This window comes from Aegilops tauschii, chromosome 2 (assembly GCF_002575655.3).
Source record: "Aegilops tauschii subsp. strangulata cultivar AL8/78 chromosome 2, Aet v6.0, whole genome shotgun sequence".
Taxonomy (NCBI): Eukaryota; Viridiplantae; Streptophyta; class Magnoliopsida; order Poales; family Poaceae; genus Aegilops; species Aegilops tauschii.
In genome coordinates, this window is record NC_053036.3 from 617,422,376 (window position 1) to 617,431,691 (window position 9,316).

Below are 9,316 nucleotides of genomic sequence, written 5' to 3' on the forward strand. Positions count from 1 at the left end.
GCGAGCTTCTGGACTAAGCCTCCTCCGCAAGTTATCCGTCGCGTTCTGCACGCTATCCGATGCCTTCCGCTCAGAGGTGTGTCTCCGGATGTTCTCACAAACATAGTATCCACATAGATTGGTCCCCGGTGGCTGCTTATCCACATTAACTAACCTTCTGAAATCTAGCTCATGTTTGAATTCACCGACAATTTCTTCTGAGAACCGTCTCCAAACCCTACAGGGCAAAGAAAATTAAATGAACAAGGGAGTTATTAGTTACTTGATATTAGGAAATGAACGAAAGAGACCGATCGATATAGAGCTCAAATGATTGAAAATAATTACTTTTGCAGCATTTTTCTCATGTCGGCCCAACGCTTTGGATCCGAATCCATAGAGTCCATGATTAGAACTCTGGAGGTGTGAAGTTCAATATTTAGCAGAATCCAGTGGAACCTGCGGACACGTTACATGCACAGTCATGCATAACTCATCGATTAGACATACCATGCATGGAGTAAACAAAAGAGAATGGGCACAAGAGAGAAACACTCACCCAAAATGGTAAGGAAATAGAATATGACTTTTGAGTTGATGCTTTCTAAGAAACTTGTACAAGTCTTTCTCCACGTCTTCGGGGTGATGTTGTAACACATGTCCATTAACGATATGTGGGTCAATGAACCCAACATCATGGATGTTTCTTATTTTGCATTCCCAAATCTTCAATCTGCATAATAGCGTACGCAACAATATAGTTAGGACAATATATATATATATATAGTGCAGGCAATGAAGAACGAGATGAGGTAGAAATAAATCACTTACAGAACGTAGCAACTCAGCATAGATTTGTCGAGGTCGCGCAGATTGAACAGCTGGAACAATTCACTCATATGAACTTGTACAGAGTACCGTTTGGTGTGATGCTCATCTGTAACATCCGCATAAACATATTCTTTGTCGGCCCATGTTATGAATTGCTTGTACCAACGTAGCAGATTTCGCATTTGTGGTGGTAGACTCTTTTCCCGCGCAAGCTCGACGAGAGGCCCATTCCGCACATATTGTAATGCTATCTCACATACTGGCGCATCCTCAAGGCCTAAGAAGGCACGAAGAGTCAAACCCATCTCGGACGCTTGTTTCATGGCACTCTCTACAGTCAATCCAAGTGCTGCCGCAGCTGCTATGATCTCGGGGTCCTCTTCCGGACCGGCTTTCACTATGAGCGGGGGGATCGATTGTTTCTTCTGCATCCCGAGCTGGTCAACTTGTTTCCCGCTTTTTTTACTTTCTTCTTTCTCCTCCTTCAATATTTTTGCTTGCCTACGAAGTTCATGTCCATAGTCGTCAGGCATATTCAGCTCGGCTTGGGATGGTGTCGTCAAAAAATCCTTAGCCCACTTCTTTTGCTTCTCAGTGAATACTTGCTTGGGCTCAGGCTCTTTTTTCGCCTTCATATCCGCCTTCCATTTCTCATAATCAGCAGACGCGGCCAATTTGGTTTCAGCTTCACTAAGTTCCCCAGGCCTTGGGAGGAGAGGCTTCAGTGATGGCTCCGGTACCCTTGTGGTCTTAGGTACATAAGGGTCCGGGTTAATAGTCCAGGAGCGGGTTTCCTTGCTGTCCGCCTGCTTCTGCTTCTTCGCCGGAGGTGGATTGGGGGGCGTCGTACCCGCCGGAGGAGGATTGGGGGGGGTCGTACCCGCCGGAGGTTGTGGATCGGGGGACGGCGTCGAATGGCGTGAAGGAGGTGTAGGTGAACCACCACGACCACCACCACCGCCACCACCGCCACCACCACCACCACCACCATCGGAGGGGGGTGGACTTGCTAGCCTTGGCGCCTCGCCTGGAAACACTATGTACTTCTTTTTCCATAGAATGAACTGGCGCTTGACATCTCCAAGTCTTCTCTCCCCTTCGGGTGTAGGTTTGTCAATCTCCAGGTCCTCAAACCCTTGGACTATGTCTTCCACCGTGACACGAGCATAGCCATATGCAATGGGGTTGTTGTGGTGGAGTGCTCCAGGTGTACAGGGTAAAGCACTGCCGCTAGCTACCTTCGTGGAAACGTTCCCCACGGGATAATGCAGATCACATTCTTTCATCTCCTTTACATCATCCACGGGGTAGTGAGGCTCCGGTGCACGAATCTCGATCATCGGTGCACTAGCACCAGGCGGGGCATCCGTGGAAGCCACGCTGCTTCTCCGCTGCTGGCTTCCGCGATCCGCTTCATGATCTTCATGCGGCCCTGCAACCGATTTTTCTTTTACTAGTTCATGCACGGTCTGCTTCAACTCATGGAGTTCCGATGCAAACTTCGTCATAAGATCTGCATCCCGGTCTGTCTTTCTCTTACGGCTTCTGTAACAGTACGGGTCATTGTCCTGGGAAAACCCTACTTTCCACGGAACTTTGCCTTTGCCTCGTACACGTCCTCCGTGTTCATCATTCCCGAGGGCTGTTGTCAGTGCGTCTTTCTCTCTGTTGAACTTGATCAAGCCCTCTTGAGCTTGGGTCATTGCGTCAATAAGGGCTTGGGTGGGAGCAAACTGTCTCTGCCGGTGAACACACACCCCTGTCTCCGGGTCTAGCGATCCCCCATGCCCGTACCACCAGCTTTTGGCCCTTGGGTCCCATCCCTCTGTACCTAGAGGGATTCCTCGCACCCTCAGGTCCTCCTCCATCTTCTGCCACCTAGGCTCCGAAAGGCGGTATCCTCCTCGCCCCATAATATGATGGAACTTTTTCTTACTCGCATTATCCTTATTTTTTCGATATTTCCTTGAAATGCTCCGATTGCTTTTGCCTCACAAATTCTGGCCAATCATCTTTCAGTTTCTCATGTTGTCCATTGAAATCCGGAGTCTTGCCCTTGTTGACATAGTCACGGGTTAAATTTTTCTTGAAGTTCCGGAATGCTTCGCCCATCTTCTGAAGAGCGAACTCTTTAACTAGCCTCCTCCTCTGACGTCCACCCGGAACCTCGTTACCGAATTCATCGACTTTGTTGTATTCCGGAGGTAGAATGAAATGTTCCATAAGCTTTCTCCAGCAATCCTTTTTCGTTCTCTTGTCGACAAAACTGAAACCAAGACGTGCCTTCTTTGGCTCCTTCCATTCCTGGACGGTGATCGGGACGTTGTCTCTAACAACGACTCCGCATTGGTTGATAAACTTTGAGGTGTGCTGTAGGGGCTTGCCGGTTTCACTGACAAACTCAATGGCATATGTTTCTCCTGTTTTCATCGCCTTGGATTTGCCACGCTTTGTCGTACTCGATCCGGAGGGCTAAAAAAAGAAAGAGAGTCGCGCGCGTTAATACATATGTATTCACATTTCAGTAAGTTTGTATCACGAGAGGCTCAATGTATATATATATACCTCGCCGGAGGTGGTTGCTACTTGCAATTCGAGATCGTCGTTTGTTGACGGTTGACCTCCGTCGACAATGTCCGTTCCTTCACCTTCTTGATCATCGACAATCTCTGTTCCACCGTCAAGGTTCAGAAAAGAAGAGACTACATCCTCTTGTTGCTCATATTCTGAGCCCGGCACATAAGGAATCTCGTTGTTGATGATGCCCATTAAATAACGTTCAGCCTCCGGATCCCTAAGCGGCTCGGCTCTATCATCCGCCATATGTCACTCCTGCATGTAGTAAAAATTCTTTTAGCTTTAAAGGAATTAAAAAATAAGATTAAGGGGACATAGAGGAGGAGGAATTAAAAAATAAGATTATTGAGCACTGCCGAGTATTTTGTTTTGTTTTCTTTGTTTTCTTTTTGGTTTTCATTTGGTTTCTTTCTTCTTCCTTTTTTCTTCTTTTTTTCTTCTTCTTCCTTTCTTCTTCCTCTTTCTTCTTTCTTTCTTCTTCTTCCTTTTTTCTTTTTTCTTTCTTTCTTCTTCTTCCTTTCTTCTTCCTTTCTTCTTCTTTTTTTCTTCTTCCTTTTTCTTTCTTCTTTCTTTTGGTTTTCATTTGGTTTTCATTTTTTTCTTCTTCCTTTTTCTTTCTTCTTTTTTTCTTCTTCCTTTTTCTTTCTTCTTTTTTTCTTCTTCCTTTTTCTTTCTTCTTTCTTTCTTCTTTCTTTTTTTCTTCTTCCTTTTTTTCTTCTTCCTTTTTCTTCTTTCTTTCTTCTTTCTTTTTTTCTTCTTCCTTTTTTTTTCTTCTTTCTTTTGGTTTTCATTTGGTTTTCTCTCTTCTTTCTTTTTGGTTTTCATTTGGTTTCTTTTGTTTTCTTTTCTTTTTTTTCTTCTTCCTTTTTCTTTCTTCTTCCTTTTTTCTTCTTCCTTTTTCTTTCTTCTTTCTTTCTTCTTTCTTTTCTTCTTTTTTCATTTGGTTTCTTTCCTTTTTCTTTCTTCTTTCATTTGGTTTTCATTTTTTTCTTCTTCCTTTTTCTTTCTTCTTTTTTTCTTCTTCCTTTTTCTTCTATTTTCTTTTGTTTTTCTTCTGTTTTTTTCTTCCTTTTTTCCTTTTTCCTTTTTTCTTCTGTTTTTTTCTTCTGTTTGTTTTCTTGTGTTTTCTTTTGTTTTCTTTTTTCTTTCTTCTTCCTTTTTCTTTTGTTTTCTTTTTTTTCTTCCTTTTTCCTTTTTTCTTCCTTTTTCTTGTTTTTCTTCTATTTTTCTTTTGTTTTCTTCTTCCTTCTTTCTTCTTCTTCCTTTTTCCTTTTTCTTTCTTCTTCCTTTTTCTTTTGTTTTCTTTTTTTCTTCCTTTTTCCTTTTTTCTTCCTTTTTCTTGTTTTTCTTCTGTTTTTCTTTTGTTTTCTTCTTCCTTCTTTCTTCTTCTTCCTTTTTCCTTTTTCTTTCTTCTTCCTTTTTCTTTTGTTTTCTTTTTTTCTTCCTTTTTCCTTTTTTCTTCCTTTTTCTTGTTTTTCTTCTGTTTTTCTTTTGTTTTCTTCTTCCTTCTTTCTTCTTCTTCCTTTTTCTTTTTTCTTTCTTCTTCTTCTTCCTTTTTCTTCTTCTGCCGGCGCGCGGAGGACGGCAGGCAGGGGCAGCGGGCGGCGGGCGGCGGGCGGCAGGGCGTCGGGCGGCGGGCGGCAGGGCGGCGGGCGGCGGGCAAGGGCAGGGCACGGGCGGCGGCGGCGCTCACTGGGGACGGGGGCGGCGGCGCGCAGGGCTTCAGCGTCGGCGTCGACGTCGGGGCAGCGCTTAGGCGTCGGCGTCGGCGTCGATCGGCGTCGGGGCAGGGCTTCGGCGTCGAGAGAGGAGAATGGGAAGTGGCGGAAACTGCTAAGTGCAGTATATATAGACGTACCTTTAGTCCCGGTTGGGGAGGCGGACCGCGACTAAAGGGTACCTTTAGTCGCGGTCCGCCTCCCCAACCGGGACTAAAGGGTTTTGGCGCCGCTTTCGTTCCCGCGCAGAAAGACCCTTTAGTCGCGGTTGGGGACAACAACCGCGACTAAAGGGTACCCTTTAGTCGCGGTCCGCGTCCCCAACCGGGACTAAAGGCATTGTGCTGCTACCACTGCCGCTCCCCTCGCTAGTTTAGTCCCACCTCGCTAGTTGAGAGGGGCGCGCAGTGGTTTATAAGCCCCACTGCCGCTCCCCTCTTGAGCTCCTCTCCATTGCAGGCTTACGGGCCTAATTGTCACTGCTATGCCTGATGGGCCTACTGGGCCTTCTGCGGGCCTGAATCCTGGCCCATCGATGGGTTTCTAGTCGTATTCAGGCCGTGGTGGCCCAGTAGGTGGCATATTTTTTATTTTTTGCCTGTTTTTTGTTTTCTTTTTTGCTTTATTTATTTTGTTTTGTTTCTACTTACAACAAAAAACTTATTTATTTTATTTTGTTTTGTTTCTAATTACTTATTTATTTTACTTTATGATAATTATTTTTGCTATTAAAGTTTCTAACAAAAAAAGTTCTTTATGAAAATTCTTTTAGCTTTCAATGATTTTGAACAGAAAATACTTCGATAATTTTAGTTGAATCAATTTTATTTATGTTATTAAAATTTATTTTATTTTGTTTGTACTTATATATTTTATTAAAGTTTATATTATTTTGTTTCTAATTCATTTTAAAATCTTAAAAATACAATTATATATCAAAAAATCAGAAAATAAAACTAATTCATTTTAAATTCTTAAAAATACAAATAATATATCAAAAAAATCAGAAAAATAAAACTAATTCATTTTAAAATCTTAAAAATACAATTATATATCAAAAAATCAGAAAAATAAAACTAATTCATTTTAAAATCCCTTGAAGGTTTGACAAAAGGTTTGATACATCATTCAGTTCATCGACCAAATACAAAGTTTGGTACAATAAATTATTACACATCAATTCTTCCCTTGTGTCCCTGCTTGCTTACGATTGTGCCGTATCCATGGAGCATCCTCATCATTTAACTTAATGATTGGGTCAGTGTTCACTTTGAAGGGCGGAATTTCACCAAACAAATTATAATCTTCTGACATGTCTTTCTTGTCCTCCACTCCCACGATGTTTCTTTTCCCTGAAAGAACAATGTGGCGCTTTGGATCATCGCATGATGTACTGATCGTTTTCTTATCTTTCCGTTTCCTCGGTTTGCTACTCATGTCCTTCAAATAAAAAACCTGAGCGACATCTTTGGCAAGGACGAATGGTTCGTCAAGGTAACCAAGATTGTTGAAATCCACCATTGTCATTCCGTATTGCTCGTCCACCTTTACCCCACCTCCTGTTAGCTTGAACCATTTGCACCGGAACAAAGGGACCTTAAAGGAGGGTCCATAGTCAAGTTCCCATATCTCCTCTATGTAACCATAATATGTGACCTTTCGCCCATTCTCGGTTGCTGCATCAAAGCGGACACCACTGTTTTGGTTGGTGCTCTTTTTATCTTGGGCGATGGTGTAAAATGTATTCCCATTTATCTCGTACCCTTGGAAAATCGTTATAGTCGAAGATGGTTTCTTGGCCAACATGTACAGCTGATCTCCAACATCATTGTCATTCATTAAATGTTTTCGCAACCAACTGCCGAAAGTCTCCATGTGGGCCTTTCTAATCCAGGATTCAGGCTTCCCCGGGTTGTCCGAGCGTAAAATATTCTTGTGTTGCTCGAAGTACGGAGCCACAAAGCTGGAATTTTGCAGAACTGTGTGGTGTGCTTCAGTCATGGAATGACCGTCCATACATATCGTGGATTTCCTTCCGATCTTGCCTTTTCCACTTAGTCTCCCCTCGTGCCGCGATTGAGGAATACCAATCGGCTTAAGGTCAGGAACATAGTCAATACAGAACTCAATTACCTCCTCATTTCCATAGCCCTTGACGATGCTTCCTTCTGGCCTAGCACGGTTACGAACATATTTCTTTAATACTCCCATGAACCTCTCAAAGGGGAACATATTGTGTAGAAATACAGGACCGAGGATGGGAATCTCTTCGACTAGGTGGACCAGGAGGTGCGTCATAATATCGAAGAAGGATGGTGGGAACACCAACTCGAAACTGACAAGGCATTGGACCACATCGTTCTGTAACCGTGGTAGATCTTCTGGATTGATTACCTTCTGAGAGATTGCATTGAGGAATGCACATAGCTTCACAATGGCTACTCGAACATTTTCCGGTAGGAGCCCCCTCAAAGCAATCGGAAGCAATTGCGTCATAATCACGTGGCAGTCGTGAGACTTCATGTTTTGGAACTTTTTCTCCGCCATGTTTATTATTCCCTTTATATTCGACGAGAAGCCAGACGGGACCTTCATACTGCTCAGGCATTCAAAAAAAATTACCTTCTCTTCTTTGGTAAGAGCGTAGCTGGCACGACCTTGAAACCATTCCGGATGCCGGTCATCTGGGTCTTTCAAAAGTTGCTGGTCCTGCCGTGCTTCCTTTGTATCATTTGTCTTCCCATACACGCCCAAGAAGCTTAGCAGGTTCACGCAAATATTCTTCGTAACATGCATCACGTCGATTGCAGAGCGGACATCTAGGACTTTCCAATATTCTAGCTCCCAAAATATAGATTTCTTCTTCCACATGGGTGCGTGCCCGTCAACTCCCCGCGGAACTGATTGTCCGCCAGGACCCTTTCCAAAGATGACTTTCAAATCCTTGACCATATCAAATATCTCAGCACCAGTACGTTCCGCAGGCTTCGGCCGATGATCTGCCTTGCCGTTGAAATGCTTGCCTTTCTTTCTTACGTTATGATTTCGGGGAAGAAATCGACGATGACCCAGGTACACGTTCTTCTTACAATTAACCAAACGTACACTTTCAGTCTCATGTAAGCAGTGCGTGCATGCATTGTATCCCTTATTTGTCTGTCCCGAAAGGTTACTGAGAGCAGGCCAATCGTTGATGGTTACAAAAAGCAACGCTCGTAGGTCAAATTCCTCTCCTTTGTGCTCATCCCAGACACGTACACCAGGTCTGGCCCACAACTGTAAAAGTTCATCAACTAATGGCCTTAGGTACACATCGATGTCGTTCCCGGGTTGCTTTGGACCTTGGATGAGCACTGGCATCATAATGAACTTCCGCTTCATGCACAACCAAGGAGGAAGGTTGTAGATGCATAGAGTCACGGGCCAGGTGCTATGGCTGGAGCTCTGCTCGCCAAAAGGATTCATGCCATCAGTACTTAGACCAAATCTTATGTTCCTTCCGTCAGCTGCAAAATCTTTGAACACTCTGTCGATCTTTCTCCATTGCGTTCCATCAGCGGGGTGTCTCAACTCCCTGTCGGACTTACGGTCCTCTTTGTGCCATCGCAACGACTTGGCATGCTTTTTGTTCATGAACAGACGTTTCAACCGTGGTATTATAGGAGCATACCACATCACCTTGGCGGGAACCCTCTTCCTGGGTTTCTCGCCCTCAACATCGTCACCAGGGTCATCGCCTCTGATCTTATAACGCAATGCAGTGCATACAGGGCATTCATTCAAATTCTCGTATTCACCGCGGTAGAGGATGCAGTCGTTAATGCATGCATGTATCTTCAGAACCTCTAAACCTAGAGGGCAGACAACCTTCTTTGCTTCGTACGTACTGGCGGGCAACTCGTTATTCTTCGGAAACATATTCTTCAACATTTTCAGCAAATTTTCAAATGATGAGTCACCTACACCTTCCTGTGCCTTCCATTTTAGCAAATCCAGTGTGTAGCCCAGCTTTTTTCAGACTATTATCGCATCCTGGATACAACGACTTTTTGTGATCCTCTAACATGCGATCCAAATTCTCCCTATCCTTGTCAGTTTCGCAGCGTCTCCGTGCATCAGCAATGGTCCGACCAAGATCATCAGCGGGCTCATCATGTGCCTCTTCTTCACCTTCACCTAACCCTTCCCCACCTTCAGCATCATCCTCCATG